This window comes from Danaus plexippus, chromosome Z (genome assembly GCF_018135715.1).
Source record: "Danaus plexippus chromosome Z, MEX_DaPlex, whole genome shotgun sequence".
Classification (NCBI taxonomy): domain Eukaryota; kingdom Metazoa; phylum Arthropoda; class Insecta; order Lepidoptera; family Nymphalidae; genus Danaus; species Danaus plexippus.
Window position 1 is genome coordinate 7559194 of NC_083559.1, and position 27183 is coordinate 7586376.

The 27183-nt window shown below is 33.6% G+C and overlaps 1 protein-coding gene and 1 pseudogene across 2 annotated transcripts in view; both read left to right on the top strand.

The window, feature by feature from the left end:
* Positions 1-27183, top strand: part of LOC116777583 (forkhead box protein F1-like) — a 101157-nt gene that overhangs the window by 57536 nt on the left and 16438 nt on the right. The window lies entirely within an intron of this gene.
* LOC133319964 (trafficking protein particle complex subunit 12-like) lies at positions 21571-22857 on the top strand (annotated as a pseudogene).

Below are 27183 nucleotides of genomic sequence, written 5' to 3' on the forward strand. Positions count from 1 at the left end.
GAGATGGGGTTTAACTTGCGTTAGATAGGGCCCGTTAAACCTACACCTGAGGTGCAAGCCCCGGGCACCGTTGAAGCTTTTCTCTCTGCAACGCGATGGACCCGGCACCTGCACGGTGAATCCATGGAATGCTGAGGGGTTCCGTCTCTGTTGACACTCTAAAATTTAGGTCAGTTTATTCAACAATGTAAGTTTCGTGTGCGGCATTGCTTAAAATTGATCTTGAAATAGTAGTTTACCTTGGATACAGGACTCGGAAAGATGAAAAGAGATTTCAAATATAGCATGCGGCGCTTCAGCTATTTTTTATACACATAGTTCGTAGGTACTTTATATTTGAATTTGGATATGGTAAGTTTATATTATACCCAGTTTGTATATTACTTTCCTCTAATATAACAGTATTAAATTTATGATGATTTTTTTATGAAATTTAAAGGTATCAATAACTGATATCATAGAACAGAGATCTTGTCTAGCCTTCGTCAGTGCACAAACATTTGTTGGATGCAATCACTCCTCTTTCAATTTTATGTATTCCTGGTAGTGTTGCATCGCCTATTTAGGTTATGGTTATGCAAGTACTTACTTCTTTCTTACTTCCTAACTTATCTATCTATCTAGCAGGAGCTTGTTCAACTTTTAAAGTTTCATCCATTCTGAAACAAATAATAATTAGTAAATTTATTGTTTTCAGGATAACTTTTAAAATATGTTTAACGATATATATGTTTTTGTGAAAAAAAATTGTTGCTTTTTTGAGGAATTTTTGTCAAATTAATATGTGAGACAGAGATAATGATAATATATATATATCATCTCCTCTTTCTTATGAAGCTTTATCCTCTACTCCGTATGCACCTTTGAATTGCTGAATGCAATATCTCTTCCTTAACGTTATGATTTCCTGATACAGCTGCATCACAATGTTCGGTGAAATTGTTCCATTCATTTTGCTTGTTTGTTTTCTTTTTTATTAATTCAAATTTTAAATTAGCAGTAGAAAAAAAATCTCAATCAAATAAGTTAAAAAAAATCGTTGTAAAAGACAATAAAAATATATAATGATTTCGTGTCTAAGTGGAAAGTTCGAAATATGCTTGTGATTTGTATGTAGTTTTAAATGATAAAAATAGTACTTAAGTTATTCTAATATTTTATGTATGATTTTGTATTTTTTTCCTATGATTTTTGAACAGTATAGTATTCTATTTCTGATAAAAAAACAAACTCCTTCCTCCTATTCCTCGTGCGCAATAAACACCTGAGGATCGTTAAGTGCGGGACCGGGATGGGACGGGACCCGAAAAATGAAAAGAGATATTAAAAATAGCATGTGGTGCTTTTGCAAATTTTTTTATAATTTGTAGGTACCTAAATATTTGAGTTTGGATGTCGTTAATATAAAAAAATATTCAATATTTAAATTTAAGTTTATCTTATGGAAACTACAGTTGTCCTCAATAAACAGATAAATAATAATTTTTGTTTCGGTAGAAAATAAATTGTGTTATGCTTTTTAGTTTTAAGTAATTAAAAATATTTTCTAATTTAACAGACATTGTTTATGAAAACTAGACGTATCCATAACTGATATCATAGAGCAGAGATCTTGTCTAGCCTTCGTCAGTGCACAAACATTTGTTGGATGCAATCACTCCTCTTTCAATTTTATGTATTCCTGGTAGTGTTGCATCGCCTATTTAGGTTATGGTTATACAAGTTAGCTAAGCTAGCAGGAGGTTATTCAACTTATAAAGTTTCATCCATTCTGAAACAAAATAATTATTATTCATTATTAATTTATTGTTTTCAGGATAAATTTTAAAAAGTGTTTAACGAACGGTATGTGTTTTTGTTTACACACTTCTTACTAATTAATTTAGTCGAACTGGTAAATAACCAATGTCAATAATAATAAGCTACTTAGATTTTAATATTTTATTTGTTGTTTTTCTTTCAAAATAATGCAGTAACTATTTTTACGTCTTGTTTTAGTTATTGGATGTAAGATAGATTAAGGAAAAAAGACGCTGCAGGTTAAATCAGTAAACGTATCATAACCGAGAGACGACCGACCCACACACACGTCGCGTTATTCCCCAAATATCGAATCTCAAAATTTACTATTATAACCAGGACTTCATAAAGAACAAGGAATAGATAAACAAATAGCTCACTGGAGAAATTTCACTTTATTGGGACATCTGAAGCTTAATTAATGGCATTTTTTAAATTGTAAATGGTTGTATTTAAAAAAGTATTTTATCAAAAATATTTTAAATAAGTTCTTAACAGTTCCTTCAAAGCAAAATAAAAAATATTATTTGCATTAAAACTTAAAAATAAATCCCTTAATTTATAGATCAAGCTTCGTTTTTGATCATTGCTTTGAGTGTATGAAGCGAGTGCACATATATCTATGTAGTTTTGTTTTGAGATAATAGTGCAACATTACGAGCACGGCTTTCATGTTATTTAGTACAAAGATGTATTTAGTTTTTTATTCCAGTAATTTTTCAAAGGTTATAAATACTTAAACACAATGCTTAATTTGCAAAATAAGATACCATTCTTGACTAAAGAGAAAAGTAAATCACTGGATTTATATTTATTTAAAATCCATTTTAAATTGGTATTTTGGTATTTGGTAGGTGGTCCTTATTGTTGTTTTCATCGTTTAGATTAATCTACATTTATAACTTAAATACCCTATGTTTAATAAAAATAAGAGTTCAAACACTTTCAAACTGAAAAGTATAACTATATTTTAGATGTTGTATTAACAAGAGCTGTAAACGTGAAATAAGTCACGATATAGTGAAAACTAAATGTTCGAAAACGGACTCTTCAAATTTAAGGTAAATAAAGGGCACTGACTTATATTTGGCGTTGTTTATGTATTACTTACAGTTATATATTTTTTCTTTAAATTAGCGAATCAAAAAATAACTGTTCACGAATAAAAATTTTGATATGTGTTCGTACAGCAATGAATCATTCCGTTGATTTGATGGCCTTTTTAGTCTCTTACTTTGAAAGTAATTATTATATTAAAGGACTTTTAATTTGATATATTTTTACAGGTTTGAATTTGTTACTTTTCCACTGAATACTGTCTAAGTATTACTCATATTAATATGTGAGAAAGAGATTGTCATAATATATATCTCTATCTCTTCTTAATAAAGTTCCGCCCTCTACTCCATTTGCACAACCACCTGTGGAAATTGAATGCAATCTCTCTTCTTTAACGTTATGATTTCCTGGTACATCTGCATCACAATGTTATAAAATTTATTTAATTTTTCTTCAACTTTTTAAATCAGAAGGAAAAAAATCTTAGATATAAAAATAAAACTTTGTTCAAGAATTACAAAAAATAATGCTGTTTAAGGGATCTACAAAATATGCTTGTGGATTATGATGGTCTTGTAACTGAAAATAAAACTCCTGCAAAAGTTCTTCTAGTGTTTTTTATATACGTTTGTTTTTTTTACATCTTTTTGTTTGCGATCAGTGTAGTGTGTTTATCGATAAATAAGAACTTAGAATACTAAATGTTATATTATATATTAAAGGAAGTCTATTTATAACTCAAGATAGGCTTTATGGGTTTGGCTGAAAATTGGTGGAAGGATAGTTTTAAAACCAGCTAGAGGACACAGAATACATTTTATACGATCAAAAAAAAATTGATAAAATCCAAAATCTTCTTATACTTACTTACTGCCTTTAGAAGAAACAGAGTTCGACCGGCCAGCTAGACTATTACTAATTTTGAAAGTAACGCAGAAGAAGTCGCGGGCAAAAACTAGTATTTTATAAAACATTCACTTACGTTGTCCAACTAAGGATAGTTGGATAATTTATGTGTATCATTTATTTACTGGAAAAAAACTTCTAGTTTCAAATAAAAATTCTTATATGAATTAATTCTTTATATTCGTAGACATTTTATTTGGTAAATTTACGGTTTCTAAGCTTAATTCTAATTTGAATTTTAGGTACTTAATAAAAAATTAAATTAAGTAATACATGAGAAATAAAAGTATGTCGTTGTATAAGAGCGTTAGATTCCGCATTTTTATTTATAAGGAGAAGTGTATCTACTAATTTTCAACATAAATAGCCAAGAACTAAATAAGAGCAGAAATTATAGGATAATTATTTCATAAAATATTATTCTAACTATGAGAAAGTATCCGACTTCCTCCCCCTACCCCTCATGCACAACAACGGTCGTTGAATGCAATCACAGCTCTTCAATTTAATACGTTCCTGGTACAGTGGCATCAAATTTGAGGTTATGTTTCAGATTTCGAAAATAAACTGATGATTCATTTAATTTAATTTGTGTTTAAATCGACTACTTATTCTTAAATAAGAAAGAGACTTTCGATTTCAGAAGTGGGAGGTACTTTAGAAAAAGCATAAATTCTTTTTATCCCAAAAAATGTAAAATTGATTGTATTGCATTTTGACACTGATGGATAAAAACCATGTACCATGAAATATTTATTTATTGTTTAGTAATTTACATTAAAAGGGAGTTATTTAAAAAAAATAGTTTATCTAAATGTACTTTATTTCATTCTTGGCACTCCTTCATACAACGACTAAAATTTTCTATCAAGTACGCTTTGACATGCTTGACATTTCTCCTTGAATTTATTCTTTTAATTTTTTGTTTGATCACTAGGACAGTGATAAAACGTGAGTAAATTGCGATACTTTCTAAATTATTCTATATATTTTTCGGTAACATAAAGATGTGTGTCTCGTTTAGATATAAATAATAATAATTGTACAATTCCAGAAGTTACTTTGTTTTAGTAAGGTAAGAAAAAAATCAAATATACTGCTTAAAAAATATATATGCGTAGGAACACCAAGTCAGTCATCCTAGGGCCTTCAACAGGTGTTAAATATAAAAATTAATCATTCTATACCTATAAAATTATTAATTTTTACACTTGTAAAATACAACAACACGTCTTAGTCTTTGATTTGGTATTTGTGGTGCGTATCAACGTATAAATATTTATATTACTTTTAATTCTTTCAATTTTAGGAATTTATGTATAGTCAGTTTTCAACTCGACAGAACTTGTTGCTTATATGTCAAATTGTTTTAAATATGCTTCAAATAATATGTGGAAGGGATAAAAATAATTAATAAATATCTTCGCTTTTATATGAAGTTCCGCCTCTACACTGTATGCACAACCACAAGTGGATAGATGAACGCAATCACTATTCTTTAATGTTATGATTTCCTGGTACAGCTGCATCACAGTGTTTGTTCCATCTATTTCGTTCGTTTTCTTCATATGGAATCAAGAATAGAAAAAGAATTCTAGAATAATAGAATAATAATAATAAAGAAACTATAAAAGATTTAGCGTTTAAGTTAGTTTTTGGATAACTGAAAATACTTTTTTGTAAAAGTTATTCTAGTGTTTTTTATATTTATCATATCCTTTGGTTTGTATCAGAGTAAATAATGTCTATAGATGAATAAGAACTTAAAATACTAACAATAAAAAAAACATTCACATGGTCTATTCTTAATAAATATTGTCTTTACTAGTAAAACTTACCGTTCCGAATAAAATTCTTTTTTAAAAAAATCTTTGTGTTGTATTTTTAGGGATTTTTAATTTAATTCAATGGCATTTTATCTATAAAAGAATACCTGAGAAATACAATTCTGTCGTTTTATGAGAGCGTTAGATTGTGGATTTTTCTTTATTAAGTGGATTAATTAAGTTTAAGTGATTTAAGGTAATAAAATAATAATAATAGATTACTAAAATCAAAATAAATTATATAATTTTTATTCTGTTTCCGATAAATAACCGACTTTCTCCTCCTACTCCATATGCGCACCAATTAAATTTCCTGTGGATCGTTTAGTGCATTCATAGCTCTAAGATTTTATGTGTTCCTGGTACACTTGCATCAGAGTTTGACGTTACGTTTCGCCGCTTTATTTATTTAAATTTTTCTTTATAGACAGACTAACGTTTTCTTTATTTTATGTTATGTTATGTTTTATGTTTTCATATAGCAGCGGGTACTACAGCAACCAGTAATAGATAAGGTAACTGACTAACTATACCTACTCTATAATTATAAAAAATACAGGCTAAAGTGACGTTTTTCATAATCTTAAATTTAATGAAAAAAGCACATTTGTGATAATGACGTCGTGCATTAAATAAATTGTACTAATTTCTCAAGGAAGTTAGTAGTTATATTTAGTTTTTTTACTATATTTTGTCTATTTCAAAAGTGAGCCACAGAAAAACGCTTGAGACTTTTTATGTCAATAATTTATTTCAAGATATTATAACTCAAAAGCTACATTCATTACATATATACTTAAAATTTGTTTTGAAAATTACGACCGAAGCTGAAACAGCTATTGTTGATAAACTGAAATACATATAGCGGAAAAGTTATGAATATTTTATTTATTTAAATGAAAAATATATTTATATCGCAAGGACTAAAATAACTTCACATAAAACGCTTTCAATGTTAAAATTTTCCAGTTTACTATTCAATTCAATTTAGTTTTATTATTTTAATAAAATCCCTTCGCAAAAATCACCCTTATTTCATTCATATTAAATTCATTTAATTTTCTGGTACAACGTCGTAGTAAGACGTAGACGGTCTACATAGATTGTGAGCTGTTTAAGTAAAAAACTAAATAAACTTTTTGAAGTGAAACTTCTAATACGATTTCCAACAAGGTACGTTATTCACTTTATACTTTCCTGGTACATATTGCAAATACCATTTACTCCATATACCGTAGTTATTTTTTGTTTTTATCAAACACATCTCATTAATTCATATTTTTACGGACTTCAAACGTACTTAAATAATTTAATTAAGAAAGTTTGTTATTTAGTTTATATGGAGAAGATATATAAGAGAAGTGGGAACTTTTTTCCAGTACTTTTTTTTATAAGGTCAATTGTTTAACAACAATAGTAAAACTATTTCTCTATTACATGACCTTTGCCTTGTATGCTTATAAGATGTGTCTACGTATATTATTAGTACTTAAAGCGCAACTTACATATAGCGTAGCACCAATACTACGCATTCATGATTGTCAAGAAAAAAAGATCCTTTAAATCCGCTCTATAAACAATAAGAACAACTCTCTAACTATCTGCTATACATAACAAAAATATATTTTTTGGTATAATCAACTATTCTTTACAATTTCAAAATGTGGTACAGTGTACTGGTTCAAGGTGGATCAACATTTGACTCCGCCTATATATTGATTTTGAGAGAGCATTTCTCTGTAGGTACGGGATCTAATAAGATGAAAAGGGATATAGAATGAAACATATATTATGTAAACAGGTATTTAAGTCGTACGTGATCAAATAAATTTAGAAAGTTAAACTTAAATTTTATGAGCATTAAATCAAAAATCAGTCCTTTTTTCGAGATGACACGAATAATCCTAATGGAAAATATTATTTTTCCTTCTTATATATTTAATTTATTTTTTAAAATATAAATTAATTAGAACAAAAGTACCTACAGTAAACGTTTTTGAAAGAATAAATATTGGATATTAAAAACGTCCTTATCAAAAAGTCCTGTCATAGAATAAAGATCTGGTGCATCTTTCTTGTCGGATTCAATAGCATCTCCATCTATTTTATGATTTCCTGGTAGGGTTGCATCGCTAGTTTTAGATTATGTGTATTTTTTGAAGAGCTTCTTAAATATAAAATTTCTTCTTATATTTATTTAATTTATTAAATAAGTAAAAATAATAATATAATTTTAACAAATATAATTTTAACATTACATATTAACTATTAATCATATATATATATGTGTATTATTTTCACTATACGTCTGAATCTATTTATTTGTATTTATTTATTGTATAAATTAACTGAAAATTGACGGTTAAAAGAAAAGAAAAAGCAAATTCTATACGACCGACCATATGTTAAATTTTTAACAAATAATTTTAGGAATAAATTTTCTCAAGAAGTTCTGCTGTGTGTGAGAAATATGTGCGAGAACTAAGCTTGCATTGTGTTTTTTACTTTTTACGACAGTAAAACAAATCGAATAATCTATCTATTTAATAAACTAACTAACAATCAATAAACGATTTGCGTTGTTTGTTTCATTACTTTATAATAATGTCCTTAAATCGTTTGCTCCAAGTGATTAAAATTTAAGTAATTTTAGAGTGTTAATAAAAAGCTGAGGTAAAACACCACCAGATTAGGGTGGGTGTGTTTGTTTTGTTGTCTCGTCGTTGTTTTTGTTTTTGTTTTCGCTCGATGGGACGATAACCTCAAGATATGTTGCAGCAGTACCAAGGCATCATAAAGAACTAGGAGTAGAGTTGGTCAAGTGCATACCGGGGTCTGTTTACTGTGGTCAAGGGTGTGTGAAATAAATGTTTTTTATTTATATCACTAAAATCTGGCTGTATATATATTTTCAAATTAAACTCCAAACTTTTTCATCATTTTATTATTGAAGATAATAAATATAAGGTTGGTTGGTTCTTTGTCCCTTTGTGATAATTACAGTATTTGTTTACAGTACCGGTTTGGTCTTGTGAGCGCATTTATATAATTATTATTATTAATTAATAATAATAATTATTATTATTTCTATTAATTTTTTTAATACATTTTCTGCTGCTGGTTTAAAAGTTACGAAAAGTAGTTTCAGAAGTCCTGAAAACTTATTGCACAAGTACCAGGGCGTCATAAAGTACTAAGGACCAGATTGTTGGTAAATCAATATCGCATACCAACAGATTCACTTTCACTAGACGCGTGTGACGTTAGACCCATCATAATAATTTTAATATAAAAACTGACTGTGATTCATCGACAATTATGCTCTGGAGATGACGTCATTCGTTGATTCTGAACGCTTAATATACTCTACCACGTGAAGACTCGTTAGCTCAGTAGGTTAGAGCGCCGATATACAGAATGTACTTGACCATCGGAGGGCGGAGGTTCAAATCCTTCACGAGTCAAAGCTTATTTTTCTTTTTTCAATCACCATTAGATGTTTTTAAGTTTGTTGTTGAAAGTTTCTTGTTATTAACGGTATAATTTGTTTTACAATTTAATTTCAGGGAATTAATATTATATCATGGTAATATTACATGTATAATTATTTTAATTAAAAATAAAGTTTTGTTAACATTTCGTGTTTGCGAGCTAAATTTTGAGCATATAACATCCACACAAGTTTCTATTTTGGACTGGTTAAGGCTTCTTCGATAGATGGCGTTGCTGTTAATAAGGATTCCGTAAAGCAGAACTAGAATAGTTTATAGATTGGTATAAGAATACTATTCTTTTAAATACCAGATGTCAATATATGTGTAACGTACCTACAGCGTAATTAACCTTTTATTTCATATATAAAGTAATTTTTTGTATATTCAATAATGAAATGAATCAGGGTATTACAATATTAATACAATAAATACAATATTATTTATTTATTATATTCATATATATTATTATATTATATTGTTTTAAAAAATACGTAAGTTGTTTCAACTGTTAATTTAGTCCTACCGTCCGGTCATGACAAAGTCTCGTTGTCGGTCAGAGCGGGTGGTAAGTAATAAATAACAACTACTACTACTTTCTTTCTTCCTCTGTAAATGAAGTCCTGAAAACTTGTTACACCAGTACCAGGGCATCATAAAGTACTAAGGACCAAATTTGAGTAAATCAATAAGCGTACGGGAAACGTGTTCACTTTCACTGCCCGTGTGTGACGTCAATCCTTATATAAATAAATGTAAATCATCACATAACATGAAAGAATGTGGATTGATTATATTCAACTACCATCACCGTAGGCCTACGAAGGAGTGAAACACGAAAAAAGAAGTATATAAAATTCAATTCTCTTATAGTAATCACATACCGATTTTATATTTAAATAAGTTGGTACTCTAGATATATTTTACAAAATATACAAACACATTATTTATTGTTCTTTCCCATTCACCGCTTCAGAAAAATATCCCACAATTAAGATGCGTCCATACCAGGAACCCATAATATTCAAGAGGTATGTATGCTGGGATCCACAGGTGCATATGAACTAGGGAAATTCTAATGAAATTCTAGTGACGAAATCACAAATAATAAATCTTCCTACTTGTTTTCAATTATAAATATGATGACTTGTATATCTATTTTGTATCCTTGAAAAAAATATTTAATAACTTCAGGGTAACTTTTAAAATATTTCTAAACAATACCTATATAATATAATAAACATATGAATAATACTGACCAGCTTTTTAGAAAAATACAAAATAAATAATTAATCAATATGCCAATCCACAAAAGATATGCTAAAAAATTTTACTTTTGCACTTTCACCTCTGTAGGACATTCGACTCGTCCATGGCACTTAAGCGTAGTATTCTTATTAGAATCTGTAAAGTACATAATTGTTAATAAAGTAAATAAAAAAACAATGTTCTTGAATTAAATATAATTATAGTGTTTTTTCGTATTATTTGTATTGCAGCAGTACACAGAAAAATGAATAAATAAATTTAGGGACTTAAAAACTGAGTCTGTCTTGAGTTTTTTATTAGAATATAGAAGCTATGACTGCTGCTTGATTGTGAAAGTTTTGCTTTTTAATAAATATTATTTTCATAATGAAAACCGCAGATATCTATCTGTGAAGTTCGGAAATTTCGTTCCACCAGTACCAGGCAACCATTTCACTCACTTGACGATGACATGACTAATGATATTAATTAATATATAATTTATTAATTTGACAACCACCAAAATTTTTGCACCAACGCCAGGGAAACATAAAAAACAAAGACTAGAAGATAAATAATTAGCTCACGTATTAAGTTCTTTATAGTTTCTTCAAAGTAAAATAAAAAATATTTTTTGTCTTCAACCTTATAAATAAATCCCTTCATATATCATGCTTAGTTTTTGACCATTTCTTTGGGTGTATAAAGGCAATGCATATACGAGTAAATCTACATAGTTGCTGTTTTGTGAAAAAGATGCAATATTACAAGTACGGCTTTCATGTTACTTTGTATAAAAAGATATTTATTTTCTTATTCCAGTACTTTTTCAAAGGGTCTGCGAAAAAAGGCAGCATCAATTATCCATCCATTAAGGACAAATATCCAAAGAATTTCATCCATTTAGGCAAATACTTCAAGCACAATTTTAAATTATTAAAATAAAATACACTTTCTTCACCTAAGACAAGAAGCAAATCACTTGATATATAATGAATTACCGTTCACTTCACACTTCATTATTGATGAAGCACTATATATTTGTTTTATTATCTACATTTTCACACCAAGTTCTCTGGAACGCCCTATTTTTAATTTAAAATAAGAGTAAAACACTTTCGAACTCTAATATAGGATTTTATAAATATTTTATTAGGATATAGGAAATATCGGATTAAATATATAAATATTTCATTAACAAGAGTTGCAAAAGTGATAAAACATCCTACGATAAATGCAAAAAACTGCTTTTGAAGACTACGAGGATTGTACAATTTATAAAACAAACTTTAAGATACATAACAAATAATATACTATCTATTTATTTTATTATATATTCATGAGATGCATGAATGTTTTAAATATTTATGGACGAATGAAATCATCTTGTTCCTCATAAACTGTAAGTTGGTCCCCAGCTGAAATTACGCTTTGATGGAAATAAAATAATTTAAAATAATGTCATCACCTTCTTTTCTAAATAAGTCACGCTATATTCCACATTAAATATTCAAAAAATTTCTCACCAAATTTAATTTAAATAAACGATATATTTTACATTGTTTATGCATCCACATACAAGTATATATTTTTATTGAAATTTTCAGATCCAAAAATAAATAATATTCTTTAATAAATACATATTGTTCAACAATTAATCATTCTGTTGATTATTTTTTAAGACTTTAAATAAGGACTTCAATTTTGTAGATTTAGATGCAGGTTTTGTAGATTTCTTGAACTCACTCAACTTTTTGTTTAAAAGTTATGTTTTGTTGTTTCTGTTTGAATGTGCATCAAATTAGTAAGTTAGAAAGAGATAATGATCATATGTATGTCCTCTTCTTCCTAAGGTTTCGCCCTCTATTCCGTATGCACAACCGACTGTGGATCGATGAATGCAATCGAGAGATTCTTTAATGTTATGATTTCCTGGTACAGTTGCATCACAGTGTTCAGTTTCAAGATTGTTCTTTCTATCTATCTGATTGACATAAAAAAGAATATGAAAAATATAATGCAGTCGCGTCAATTAATCAAACTACTTATGTAGTTTTGTCGCGTAAAAAAAAACTTTCAAATTCCTACAAAGGTAAATTCTAATCATAATATCTTACTTATGGTTTGTGAACAGAGTAGTATTTACTGATGAATAAATAATAGTTAGTCATATTATTTTCAGGAAAAAATTCTTGTTGCGAACGAATACGTCTTATAATCAATTCCTTCACATTTGTAGATATTGTTGTGGTAATTTAAAGAATTTTAAGTTTAATTTAAAGGTAGTTTATGTACTGGGAGTATATTTATTATAAATGAAAAATAAAATTATTTCGTTATAACACCGTTAGATTCTGCATTTTTCTTTATTAAGAAAAGTGTACTAAGAAAGGACTTTTTCCCCCTACCCATTGTGCATATCCACCTGGGGCTTTCAGCTGACTTTTTGTCTATATGCTTCAATGTAATATGTGAAAAAGAGAAAATGTTCTCTATTTATTTCTTTTTCTTAATGAACTTCTGAACTCTTCTCCGTTTGTACACCACCTGAGGATCGTTGAATGCACTCCCTCTTCTTTAATGTTATGATTTCCTGGTACAACTGCATCACAATGTTCGGTTTTCCTACTATATTAAAAAATTAAATTATTTAGTGGAAAAATCCTAAAAGTGAAAATATGAAGTCAGTCTGATTTGTAAGTCATAACTGAAATTGTATTTTTTGTACAAGTATTATTGTTTTATTAACCGACTTCAAAAAGGAGGAAGTTTCTCAATTCGACCGTATATGTACATGTATATGCTTTTTTCTAATGTTTGTTCGCGGATAACATCGTCGCTTATGAACCGATTTTGATGATTGTTTTTTATTGGAAAGTAGATATTTTAAAGATGGTCCCGTGATAAGGAAACCAGTGTCTGATGATGGCAGACCAGAGAAATAGAGGGGAACTTTCAAAATTAGTATTTTAAAGCACTAATATTTTATGAAAATCTGGAGTAGATCTGAGGATGGAGATAAGAGACGGTCGAGGGAACTCTTCAACGATTTATAGCAGATACTTTGTGTTTCAGTTTCATTAATTTGTATTGATAAGAACTCTTTAACGGTTTACAGTATTTACCTTGTGTTTCGACTTAATTCATTTAAATTGGTAGGTACTTCGAGACTGTATGGATTATAATGAAGGTCTGCAGTATATCTCATGATGAAGACTACTGATCTACCCATCGCTTAAAATCGTGAAATTATATAATATTTAACAAAAAAAAACCGACTTCAAACAGTGAACTAAAAAGAATAAAATAAATTTACTTCGTACAAAGTAATGCGTATTTTCATTTAGGAAATAATATTAAATAATTAATTTATAATTTGAAGTCGGTGAACCGACGATTTACCGACGTAAATGCTTCAACAACCTTACTACAATATCCAATTACTAAGTACACACAATAATATTACAAAACAACAACACTATTAGAAAAAATATATCAATCGGTGCCTACTAATTAATTATATATCATCATCATCATCATCAGCCTATCGGAGCCCACTTCTGAGCAAAGGCCTCTTCTCACATGTAGAAGGTTAGAGCATTCATCACCACGCTTGCTCAAGACGAGTTGGCGATTTCAATCTTATAATTTGAATTATATATATACATATATGTTATATATCAAACGAACTTTTAAATGTCATGTACCTAAGTACTGACTTACGAACTACTAGTAATGAATTATGAAAGAACACTAGTACCTACATAACAAATTTACATAAACATACTCAAAATGGGATATAACAAAAGGAATTACTAAAACATTATGGAAATGGAAATGGAAATGGAATGGAATGGAATGGAATGGAATGGAATGGAATGGAATGGAATGGAATGGAATGGAATGGAATGGAATGGAATGTAATGGAATGGAATGGAATGGAATGGAATGGAATGGAATGGAATGGAATGGAATGGAATGGATAAATTAAAAGAAATAAATAAGTATGATACCAAATTCACTTGAACCAGACATTATAATTAATACGAATATTTAACCTAACCTTGCGATGAAACCTAATTATACGATAACCTAAAAAAGCAACGTTATAGCGAGAACAAAAAATGTGCATTTAGACATCTGCCTTCACGGTTCGCGATTCTGGCCGCGTTCGGGTCGCTCAATCAAGGACGCCTCCCTTCCGCACTGTGACCCGACGCAGGGAAGGGAGGCGTAGTTGTGCTAGTTCGTGGTGTGAAAATCACCACAGAACAGATTATTATATATTTTTGGATTTTTTATATTTTAGATTTTTTATAATTTGTCACATCTTGACCGGTGTAGTGTTAATCGAATAAGAATCTCAAATTCTAAAAATGTAAAATGAAACGTTGGCCTACTAAACATAATAAATATTATCATAAAATTTACCAGAAAAACTTTCTCTTTCGATTTTTTTAAATTAAGAAATTATTTGTATTATAGTGATTTTAAATTTAACTAAAAAGTACTTAAATTTACAAAAACCCTATGAATTGGGAAATAATATTCTGTTGTTGTATAAAGAGCGTATCCGCATTTTTTAGGGTTCCGTAGCCAAATGGCAAAAAAGGGAACCCTTATAGATTCATCATGTCTGTCTGTCCGTCTGTCCGTCCGTCCGTCCGTATGTCACAGCCATTTATTTCCGACACTGTTGGGCCTACATAGTTGAAACTTTGTAGGTTGATGTATAATGGTAACCGCTATTCGAATTTTGAATTTTTGAATAAAAAATAATAAATTTAAAAATTCAAGGGGGGTACTCCATACATGGAACTGATTAAAAAAAAAATTAAGCTAACCTATACGTGATTTTATATTATGTCATCTACTTGCTGCTACGGAAGCCTTCAAAGGCGAGTCCCACTCGCACTTGTTTTATTTATTAAGAAAAGTATACTAAATCAATAAATAATAAATGACTTTCCTAGAACAAATATTTAAAGAAAAGGATTTAATTAAATTAAAAATAAGAATAAAATAATTTAAAAACCATACATATTTTTGACATATTTGTAATTAGACCTCAGAAATTGATAACTTTAGTAATCAAACAGTGAATCAGTAACAAAAAATCTGGATATCTGTACATATGTCCATAATAAACAGTAGAAGGGAGACATTATATGATTAATTGGAACTTTAGCAAGTCATTAAACAAGTTATATTTTACGTATGTCAATATTTCATAACAAACATATTTTAGTTTTGTTTTAAATGTAATTATTTAAGCCTCTTTTAAATAAATGTGTCTAATTTTTTTTTATTTTTATTATTATTATTTTTTTGGTTTAAATCTGAAAAGATTTTTTTTTGCAATAAATATTTAAAACCGATTTTCATTTTTTCATTTTCATTTTCAAAACAGTTTAATAAAGTTTTGAACACTTACTAGGAGCTCATACCATAGTAGAAGTTCTGAAATGTTAAATCAATGTTGCACTTCGATCATCTCATGTACGAGTAATAATTTTCAAAACTAATTTAGCCAAACACTTTAAACCTATAAAAGAAACCTTTTATAAGCTTTCGTCTGCTTTAATGGTCTAATTTACATTAATATCAATTTTCTTTCCAAATACTAATTAAAATTACACTTACAATAATAGAATTAATTGGAGACAACATGTAATATGAAATCAACTTGTTACATTTTTGTTTTTAATAAGATTACAAAAACAATTTTTATTGTGATTTTTTTGTTTTCCTTATCTTCTCCTGGTTTTATATACAGTCACTTCTGTAACTGATAATCTTCAAGACAGAGAGAAACGCTCGCTTCTCTTCCGTCTCGCAGCAAACTACACACACCCATTTTTATAAAATATTTTAAAGAGTAACCGTACTGACTAACCAGGGATTTTATATGAATTATACAGAAATCTACATAAAACATAAAGATGCAGTTTTGTGTAGATTTTTTTTATAATTGCTTTACATTGATAGACGTAAGAAAAGTCAATGCCCAACTGCTACAACCAAAACTCTATTTGTACATAAGATAACTTAAAGTATTAAAATTGTATTTATAGTTTGGCTAACACGTACGTAGCATATCAAAGATTTGGTCCAACCTTCGTCCATCCTCAAACATCTGTTGGGTGCAATCATTCTCTTTTAATATCATGTACCCCTAGTAGTATCGCATCGCCAAATTGGGTTATGATTTATTTAAAAAAAAAATTTATTTATTTATTTATAAAATGATAATTTTTCTCTTTTTATCAAACAATTAGAAAGAATTATTGTAGAAAATTTTTAATGAATAAAATTAATTGCTGAAAATTTATTTTACTAAATAATGAAACAACCTGATGATTATGTAATACATACATATATTATTAATTATTAATTATTTTATTTATTATATTTTTCAGATACAATTTCAAATTTTTATAAAAATAAAATAAAAAACATAGACAACAGAATTATTAAATTTTAACCAGTCTTTATAGCATAACCATTACTGGCTGTACTTAAAATAAGTATTTTGTGTTAGCTGTCCGATGTTCCATATATTATTAATAAAATATGATTGATATATTTATGCTACGATGTTGCCATGTTTAGAGGGTATACAAAATTTAAAGGGTTTTAAGTTACGTTCTGGTAACTTAAAAGCTTTATATTGGAATTATTAATTTTGATCTACTATATTTATAAAATTTTATGAACTATGAGGCATTTCGAATATGAAGACCAAATAAATTAATTACAAAGTCACAGTTTACTGTTTAAGATACAAGTACAGTCGGAATATGAGAAAGTATTGAAAAAATATTTTCCTTTTAAAATATTATATGAAAAAAAATGTTATCCTCATACGTAGTTTTTTATACTTAATAATAAAAATAAAGTTACATGTAAATCATAAATGCTTCCAAAATGTAATAGATGCCTTATTTTGTTTTATTTTTTTTGTCTGTTTAAAATATTTTATATTAACTTGATTTGTTGGTGTTATTTACTGTATAGTATTTACCGCAATGTTCCACGAACCTTTCTTACATTTCGTGTCTCCATAGGATTTCTATACACTACAATTTATTTATTTATTTAAAATTTAATACACGTTGTCGACGTCATCCTGAGTGAAAGTAAAAGTAGAATTTGCTCATGCGCTGTAGATTCTAAAGTATTGAGCGAAATTGAGACTATGAATTCCTATTATTAGGAGATCATAAACTTTGAAGATATCAGTTTTACATTTATATATAAAAGTACATTGTACTACAATCAAAGCAATTGTAAATTTCTTCATGGGATTGCTTTCAATTACTGTTTTTGTTGCAAGTCCTAAATAATGACATATTAGACATACTATTTTAAACTATGTATTAAATTAAATTATAATTATAAAAATGTAGTCGTACTAAAATTTCAATATAAACTAGTAAGTAATTGGATAAAAATGTTCATAAATTAATTATTATTTTTTTTATACAATCTTTCTTCGATCTCCCTACGATGTGCACTCATAATAAATTTGACAATTTCATAAATGAATTCTTCTAGGAGACGGCCAATCAAACAAATGTATATATATATATATATATATACATGTATATATATACATGTATATATATATATACATTTGTTATGAATAAATTTGGATAAAAAATTATCATGTTGATTTTCATCACAAATTCACGTCACTTGTTTTCTACGTCAACGTATCCAGTTTGCTTATTGAAAGAGAAAGCAAACCAAACAATTTTATCACGCCCCCGCCCATAATTCGAATGTATTGAACGCAAGATAAATTTATATCTGGTGTACTAGGAACACATGAGTATGAGATGTTATAAAATAACCATGTCAATATATAAAATCTGATTCAAACATAAAATTTTCTGCATATAAAAAAACTAGAAACCTATTTTACTTATACTTATGTAGTTATCTTTAGCTGTAGTGTTTTATTAATGATTTTACTATAAATTTTTTAAGTAAGTACTCCAGTTCTCTATATAGCGGCTATATGTTGTAGATTCGAAATATTTAATAAAATTATTTATTTAATTTGAGGAATAGTTTAAGTTAAAAATAGTATTTATTAAAAATTACAGTTACAAAACTCAGGTTATTTTCTAAAAAAATATATTTTTCTTTGATTTTAGTTTTTGATAAGTTTTACAATGTTTTTGATAGTTAGTCTGCTATTCGAGACTGAAACAAATATAACTATGAAAATCATTTCTGCCCTTCTTCAATTATGAGGGTTTGAACAAACAGGACTTTTTTATAAATAAATAATTCAACAATGTTTTAAGCACAGAAGATAGAATTCCAAACGAAAATTTATTATTAGAGATATTAGATACTGTCTCGATTACGTTCTCGGCAACTCAAATGCATTTTGTTAATATCACACTTATCATATATATCATACTTGACTTGTGATTTTTAAAGTCAGGTAGATTTACTTTCTTACTATAAAACCTATAAATAACGGGAAAAGAGGTAATCAGGTATTTTGTACCTTCTCTGAAACATTATTTACTTGCTACTGCCCTGGGGTGAACCTTCTACCATCATGCACAAAATCTATGAATACAGTCATAACTCTTTAATGTTATGTGTTCCTGGTATAGATGCATAGTGGTTCTATAGGTGGATAGATAGATAGTTGTTGATGCCGCCGTTTCTTTGTTGTTTGTTACTTTTGAAATTCAATTAAACTTTCAATTAATTAAAATTCTATATAATATTTATAAAGATTTTTTTTTTCTTAAATTGTAAATATTATGCAATTTAAAATTTTCAAGCAGCTAATTTTTGATTTTTATGGACAACTGTTAATTATTTATAACCGGAAAGAAGAAGACAAGAAGATATTTTTTTTTTCTAAAATTGTTATGTTTTAAAGTTTTTACAAACGCTATTGAGTAATTTATATGTTATAAAAAGTTACATTCATCTTATTTATTATTGGCTTAAATCGAAATTATAAATGATATTTATTTGAATAAATGAGGTTGTTTAATTTTAAGATTTATTATATTCATTCTTCATTTCATCATAGCGTTTCATATCAATTATGTAGTGGACGATGACGATAAAACGATTGCTCTTTCAGCAAACCACTCAAATTCCTGAAAAGATTTCATAGACTAATTGCTACTAGTAAAGATCCTTTTTCGTGGAAAGTAACCAATGGCCATCCTATCCCCAAGGTGGGTGACAGCAGAAACTTTTATTATTTGTTTTTTTTTTTTGTGGATTAACAACATTCTCCTCAAATCCACACCAATCGAAGTCAAAACAGATCCATATGTATATATATATATATATATATATATATATATATATATATATATATATATTAAAAAAACTTACTTACTAAAAAACATCACAAAGTCTGTTTTACCAGTTACCAAGGCAGCATGAAAGGCCAGGAAGACATTTCGTTTTAAATCAATAAGAGACTAAGCACTATACACTTTCCATGACCACGCGTGACGTCAAAATAAAGCTCTGATTGGCGACAACCTATTTTATTAACATCGACCTCTACGTCGTGTCCAACAAACAACAAGGAAAGTAAGTCAGTGACTGAGTAAAAGTTACCTGAGTCCGGCCACTGTAGTTCCTTTCGCAAGTATTGACTATAACTGAGACTACAAAATTTCTACTATTAGAACTTTATAAACCTAAGAAGATAACAACCAATTTAAATTATGTATTTATTAAATTTTATATAAATTAGTAAAGTTTATTGTATGACAAGAAAATATGTAAAACTTTATTTCGTACACAGTTATTATATAAAAAAACAGGCGTATCCCCATGTTAAAAATATTTTTCTGAATTGGAAGTAAAAGTCTGCGATATTGCTTTTTCAACAACTTTGTCTGTGCACAATTTCGATACAATCATAAATCAACTAACTCTTTAGATTTTATGAACTCCTGGTAGCGTTGCAACGCAGATTTAGGTTATACGGAATGAATTGTTTTTTGCTCATAAGTTTCTTTATTCTTTCTTATTTATTTATCCATCATTGCCTTCACAAAAACGAGTAAACATTTTTGTTGCACTTTGGCTGCATTCAGTAAACATCGAAATTCCAATTATTTTTCATTATGGATACAAACTCCTTAATTTTATGAGTTCCTAGTACAGTTTCATCCTAGTTTGAAGATACATGCAGAAAAGATTAAATTTAAAAAAAATATTAGGACAAATAAATAAATACAAAATTAGTAAAATTTGTGAAAAATTTACAAACCTGCAATCAAAATTGATACGTTCCTATTTTTGTTAGCAAATAAAGACCAAATTATTTTTAACTCAGCACAGCTTTCTGCAAAATGCAAATAATTTTAAGAACAATGTATGTATGTAGCATTCGAAAAATATTTGTTTCATATATCATCAGCATAGTCCAAGATCAGCAATGAAAATTCTAAATAAATTCAGTTAAACCTGTCAGGGAATGGGTTTGCCGGTCAGCATTTGCAATTTGCATCATTTGCAATCCTGAAGTTCACAGGGATGAAGTTGCGAACAAAAACTAAGTTTAGTATAACAGTAGAAATTATTATAATTATTCCTTCTATATTTTTTGAGTTCTAAAACCAAAATTAATACATTAATTTTAATATCCTACAATATAGAACTGCCTTTACTTTTTTAGTTAATTTGTGCAATGAATGAAATTAATTAAATCACTCTGCAAATATAAAAAAAATATTTTTTCAACTCTAATAGATGCAACTGTACCAGGAGCACATAACATGGAACAGTTATAAATGCATCTGACAATCAACAGGCGATTGTGCATACGAACTAGAGAAAGGTGGGTGGCACTACCTTTGAAACAGAAGATAGGGAATGGTTACTCAATATTTTGAATATTAATTAAAATTTATATAAAAAAAAAGTCCAGCATTGGTTAGATAGTAATGGGATGCGTTTAGATGGCCCGAGCTTATAAATAATGTAAGGTATAAGAAAACAAATTTGGTTAAAAAAATCTTTCGTTTTATAGTACAACCTAAAATTGCAGTATAAATGTACTGTAAGAAACTTTATTTCAAGAGTATATGATAGTTTGGAAGGAACAAGGTGACGATTAATTAAAGGCATCTAAAGGGTTAAAAAAATCTTGTAGAACAATAGGGAAGATATAATGTAATGAAAGTTTATGTACAATTTTTTGTCAAAACAGGAACATTTCCTTCAGAAATGATTGAATGGGTAATTCTCGGGGAATCAGAAGCTGGAATAGGTCACCGGAAGGATTATCCCTTTTTGAAAGGGCAGCATTGACTATGCCCGGATTAGTTCTAAAAGAGGAAGTGGCACGTACTTGAAGAGATCGCTGTGAAGTATCTTGGTATTAGTTCAGCTAGTTGCCGAGGTTTAGTCGGAACAGAGCACTTGAGTAGGGATGATAAAGGGCTTCGAGAGCTTTTAAGGACAGGGTACTTGAAGGTTGCGGACAAATTTAACGCTTTATTACATAGTGCTGAGGGTCAGGGCGCTGGTCGTATGCATAGACCGACGAAGCAAAGTCATCATTCGCTACAACTGTGGCTGACAGACGTTTTGCTGTCCCATCGATTTGTACGAACCATTTCTGAAAGAAACCGAACTGTTTGGAGATTTTACTAAACCGGATATTTCCTGAAAGTTTTATCCAGAGGCATACGAGATTCGAACCTAGTCCTTGGTACCGTTTTCGTTGCGTTTTCTTATCGCTGAGCTGCCGAGATACGTAGGCAAACCCAAAGAAGTCATGGATAGATTAAACACAATGCTAGCTGTTATTGAACATATGATATCAATCCTTAAATACGGTAAGAGGGAGATTAGCACAGAAAATACAACAGCTGAAGATCAAAAAGAAGCACTACGACTGTGGAGTGACAGGTGGATACGATTGCCGAATTCAATTTATTATTCAATTACAAACTTGTTATAGCTCTTAAGGATTACCGTCTAGCAACAAAGATTCTGACAACGCGTAAAAATGAAGCGGCGAAAGTACAACAACAAGGAGCGCTGCACCGCGCTTTATATCGCGTAGCGCTGCTCGCTGGACACGGACACGTCGCCGTAGCACATTGTAGCAACGCCAAGAACGGCAGAAATCATATCTGCCCAACTCTTGATGTAAGCAAGTTGGGCAGAGTCGAGTTGGGCTTAATAGACATAGCGCATGGCAAGTATCACGCCTACAATAATTTTGGAAGAGCCGCTGATCAAAAACCTACTAATATTATGGTAGCCAACAACTTGGCGATATGTCTCTTATTAATGGGTTGTTAAAATGAAAGTATGTATATCCGTTCTCCAGAAGTCCATATATTCGGACCATGAGAGAGGTCTGAATGAAATTCTACTTATAAATCTGTGAACTCTATACGAACTGGAGTTTTCAAAGACAATTGAAAAGAAACTGAACTTGCTAAGATTGCTTTGTAAACATAAAAGCGATAACTATACCTAACGTTATGGAATGTCTAAAACTTGTTTAAATTTTTATCTAACTTAACCTCTTTTGTTTTATTAAAGTAAATAATTTTATAAAAAAATCCCATTTGTTATTTATCTGTATACATTTTTTTTTTTTTTTTTTTTGGTTTCGGGTTGGAAAATCCTCATGGAGCCCCGTCGCCCTCGGGGAAGGGCGAAGGGGACTGTCAGACTCTTACTGACTAAAAACCAACCCGTGTTCCTCATGTACCCGTATGTCAAAGGGGCGGGTATCGCCAAAGCATTCGTCGCCACCCCCCCGACAAGTATTGACCCACCAGATGGTCAGGTGGGCCCCGTCAGCCGCTCTGCGGCCGTCACCCGGCCACAGGACTCAACTATGAGGCGCGCGCGGGACACACGCCGCCGCCTCGAAGCCTGCAACTGTTCGGACGACACGATGCCCCGAATCTGTCGTCCACAGGCCGCGCTTTACGGTGGCCGGAATTCGGCCACCCTTCGGCGCCCAATGCGTCTGCTGCGGGAGGGGAGAGAGAAGGCAGCCTCTCTCTCTCTTTCCGCCGCCTCCTTTGCGAGCATCACAGCCTCGCAAAAGGTGGCGACGGCACACCACGCTGACTCGCTCCCTACCATAGCAGACACTACAGTCGGAAGCGAGAGATTTCCCGCATCACCTATAGCCGCGACCAAGTCACGGCGCTGCTCGGCCCAAGCTGGGCACTCCGCCAACGTATGCAGCGCCGTATCATTGCGGCCGTCACCACAATGGTGGCACTGGGACGTCTGCTCCCGGCCTATACGACAAAGGTACTTCCCGAAACACCCGTGTCCGGTGAATACCTGCGTCAGCCGGAAGCTGAGGGCGCCGTGGCTCCTATTGAGCCACCTCTCGAGAACAGGCCTTACCGCCGCTACAGCGGCGTGACCGGCCGTGGGTTGCGCTAAGCGCGTCTGCCACTCTGCCACTAGGACCTGGCGGAGCTCCGCCCTCCGTGCTTCAATCTGTCGAGGCATCAGGCGTTCGCCTCGCTCGACCGCCTCTACGCGCCACCAATAGAGCGACGTGAGGAGCTTTGCTTCGAGGTCCCAGGGGGGGGATCCGGCTAGGAGGCTCGCTGCCTCAAAGGAGGTTGTACGGTACCCTCTTATGACCCTAATAGCCATCACGCGCTGCGGCCTTCGCAGGGCAGCGACGTTGCGGGCCGTCAGGGCCTCTGCCCACACGGGCGCAGCGTATAGAGCCATCGACCGTAAGACCCCCATGTAGAGTCTCCGGCATGAGCATTCGGGCCCCCCCAGGTTGGGCAGCAAGCGCGAGAGTGCAGAAGCGGTGACCAACAACCTAGGGGCAAGCCGTGTAAAGTGCGGCCCGAAGTTCCACCGACTATCGAGGATTAGTCCAAGGTACTTCATTGTCGACTCGACAGCGATGGAGACTCCGCCTACTGTGATGCTGGACCTCGAAGGCGGCTTCATCCTTGGCCCATGGAAACAGATGGCCTCAGACTTGTGCAATGCCACCTCTAAGCCCAGCCGCCGTATTCTTCCCACGACATGCGCGACACCAGCAGTTGCACGTATGGCCGCTTGACGGTACGACTTTCCACGCGCTGTAACTAGCGTATCGTCGGCATAACAAATGACGCCGACACCATGAAGAAGCGCACCGCGTAGAGCCCAGTCGTACCCTACATTCCACAGTAGCGGCCCCAACACCGAACCCTGCGGAACGCCGCACGACGTCTCTCGCCGACCCCATTCTTCTCGACCCGGGTACACCACAGATCGTTCTGACAAATATGCCTCGACAATGCGTTGTAGGTAACGCGGCACCGCATGGTACCGCAGTGCCTCTCGTATGGTGTTCCAGGGCAAAGTGTTAAAAGCATTGGCGATGTCGAGCGACACCGCCATGACCACCTCACCTCGAGCGACTGCCTCCTCCGCGAGGGTCTTCACGCGCATGATCGCATCCACTGTGGAGCGCCCCTGGCGAAAACCATATTGGTTGTCCGCCAAATCCGGTCCCACCCTTGTCATGTGCTGGACGAGGCGACTGGCGATGATTCGCTCAAAGATCTTACACACTTCATCCAGCAACACGATTGGCCTATACGCAGATGGTGAGTCTGCGGGGCGCCCCTCCTTTTTAAGTAGGACCAGCTTTCCTGTCTTCCACCGGCTGGGAAACTGGCCCCGCTCCAAACATGCGGTTAAGAGCCTCGCTAGACGGGCCCGAGAGCCTTCATGACTAGGACCCAAGCACGGCCTGGAATGCCGTCGGGTCCTGGGGCGGTGTTCCTGATGCGGGACACCGCCACTCTCAACTCTACCCGGGTCACTTCGGGCACGTCATGCTCAATACCATCTTCCGCGTCGGGCAGATTGTGAGGTGAAACCATAACCGGTGGTGTGTGTCGTGGTCTCGACGGAAACAACGCAGAAATCACCTCCTCCAGAAGCTGTGGTTGGAGACTTCGGGACAATGGGGGAGCCCATCGACGCAACTTGCCCCGTACCATGAGGTAGGGGCGTCCCCACGGCTCTCGATCCAGAGTCTCCAACAGCACTTTGTTGGCCTGGGTCTTTGCCTGGACAATGGCTAGCTGAAGGGCTTTCTTCGCCTCTCTATAGCGGTTGTATAGTTCCGCCTCTTCCTGTTCTGCCGTCGCTGTAAAGGGACCACGGCGTCTTCTTCTTCGGAACCTCGCGTACCGACGTTTTACCTGCGTACAAGCGATGCGCAACTGTGCAATCGACTGCGACCACCAGTACACTTGACGCCTGGATGGTAAAGGCCGAACTCGGGGCATACCAGCGTCGCAGATATGCGACATGCTCTCCCGGAACCACTCCGCCTCCTCGTTGATGTTGGTTGGCCTGTCTGGATAGTCCAGCCAAGCCTTCACGATAGAAGCCTCGAGAAGAGCCTCCCTGTCCAGCCGCTTCAACGCCCAACGCGGACCATCTCCAATGCCCACCGGAGCCGCTTGAACCGGCCCAACCGAGGTCTGGGTGGAGACGCTAAATCGAATATATCGATGATCGGACAGCGTCTCTACCTCCTCTAGGACGCGCCAGTCGTGGACAGTGCGCGCAAGATCGGGGCTAGCGAATGAAAGATCCACTATAGACCCACCCCGCTGTCGCACGCACGTCTGCACGGAGCCTCGGTTCAAGAGAAGCAGGCCCTGCTCGACTGCCCACTCTTCCACTAACTCACCCCGCGCATTCGTAGCTGGGGAACCCCAAGCCGTAGATTTGGCATTGAAGTCCCCTAGGACAATCACGGGACAAGGACGGCTGCGATTGATTACCGTGCCCAACTCCAGGATGATATCCTCCATGTCGGCGAGAGAATGGCTGGGGGCAAAGTACACCCCCACAACCATAACTTTTTCCCACATTGCCGCGACATAACCCCGTCCTCGGATGACCGCCTCGAAAGGAGAGGTGTTGGCGGCAGACCTCATAATCAGCGCCACCGAACAGTTCGTATCGCACACCCAGTCATCCCTAGGTGGCACAATGTAAGGTTCAGCGACAACTGCCACATCGATCGACCACTGCGCCATACTCTGGAGCAAGAGATCCTGAGCCCTGGCACAGTGGTTTATGTTGGCTTGGAGGAGATGACGTAGGGCCATTATTGTGTGTCCATGGCGGTTGTCTCCTCCCTGACTCTCGGCGAATGTACTGCCGCAACCGGCGGGTGAACCGGTTGGGAGGAGCTGGTTGCCTTCTTGGTCCTATCCGAGATACTAGCCGGTGGATGAGCCGGTTGACTCCTAGTATTGTTCTTCTTGGGCCGGGCACAGGCCTTTGACCCAGTCTGGTGGTCGGCTGGTTTGCCAGATGTCGCACAGATGACACAGTGCGGCGTGGCAGTGCAAGTGCCAACTTTATGACCGGGCTGACCGCAGCGGAAGCACATTTGGCTGCGGTCTACCCCAGCGGTACAGCGTGCCCCTGCATGTCCTTCTTCTAAACAGCGATAACACCGGTATGGCTTTGGAGCTAGGAGCACGACCTGCGCTGAGACCCATCCAACTAGAAGCCGTTTTTCTTTTATCTTTTTGGCCGCCGCTACGGGACAGCTGACAAGAATTGTCCCGAGACCGGATACACCCCGGCGTATCATGCCCGTTTTTATTTGATCCGGCGGGCATCCTCCCAGCTTGGAGACGGCAGCGGTGACCTCTTCTTGCGTGACAGAATCATCCAGGCCTGAAATGCGCAGATCTGCGCACTTGGTTGGCCTGGACACTCTTACATCATCCGAGCCTAGAGACACCCTAAGTCTATCAGCGAGGGCATCTGCTTTGGGACCACTAGAAGATCCCGATATCTCCAGTAGGCGACCGCCG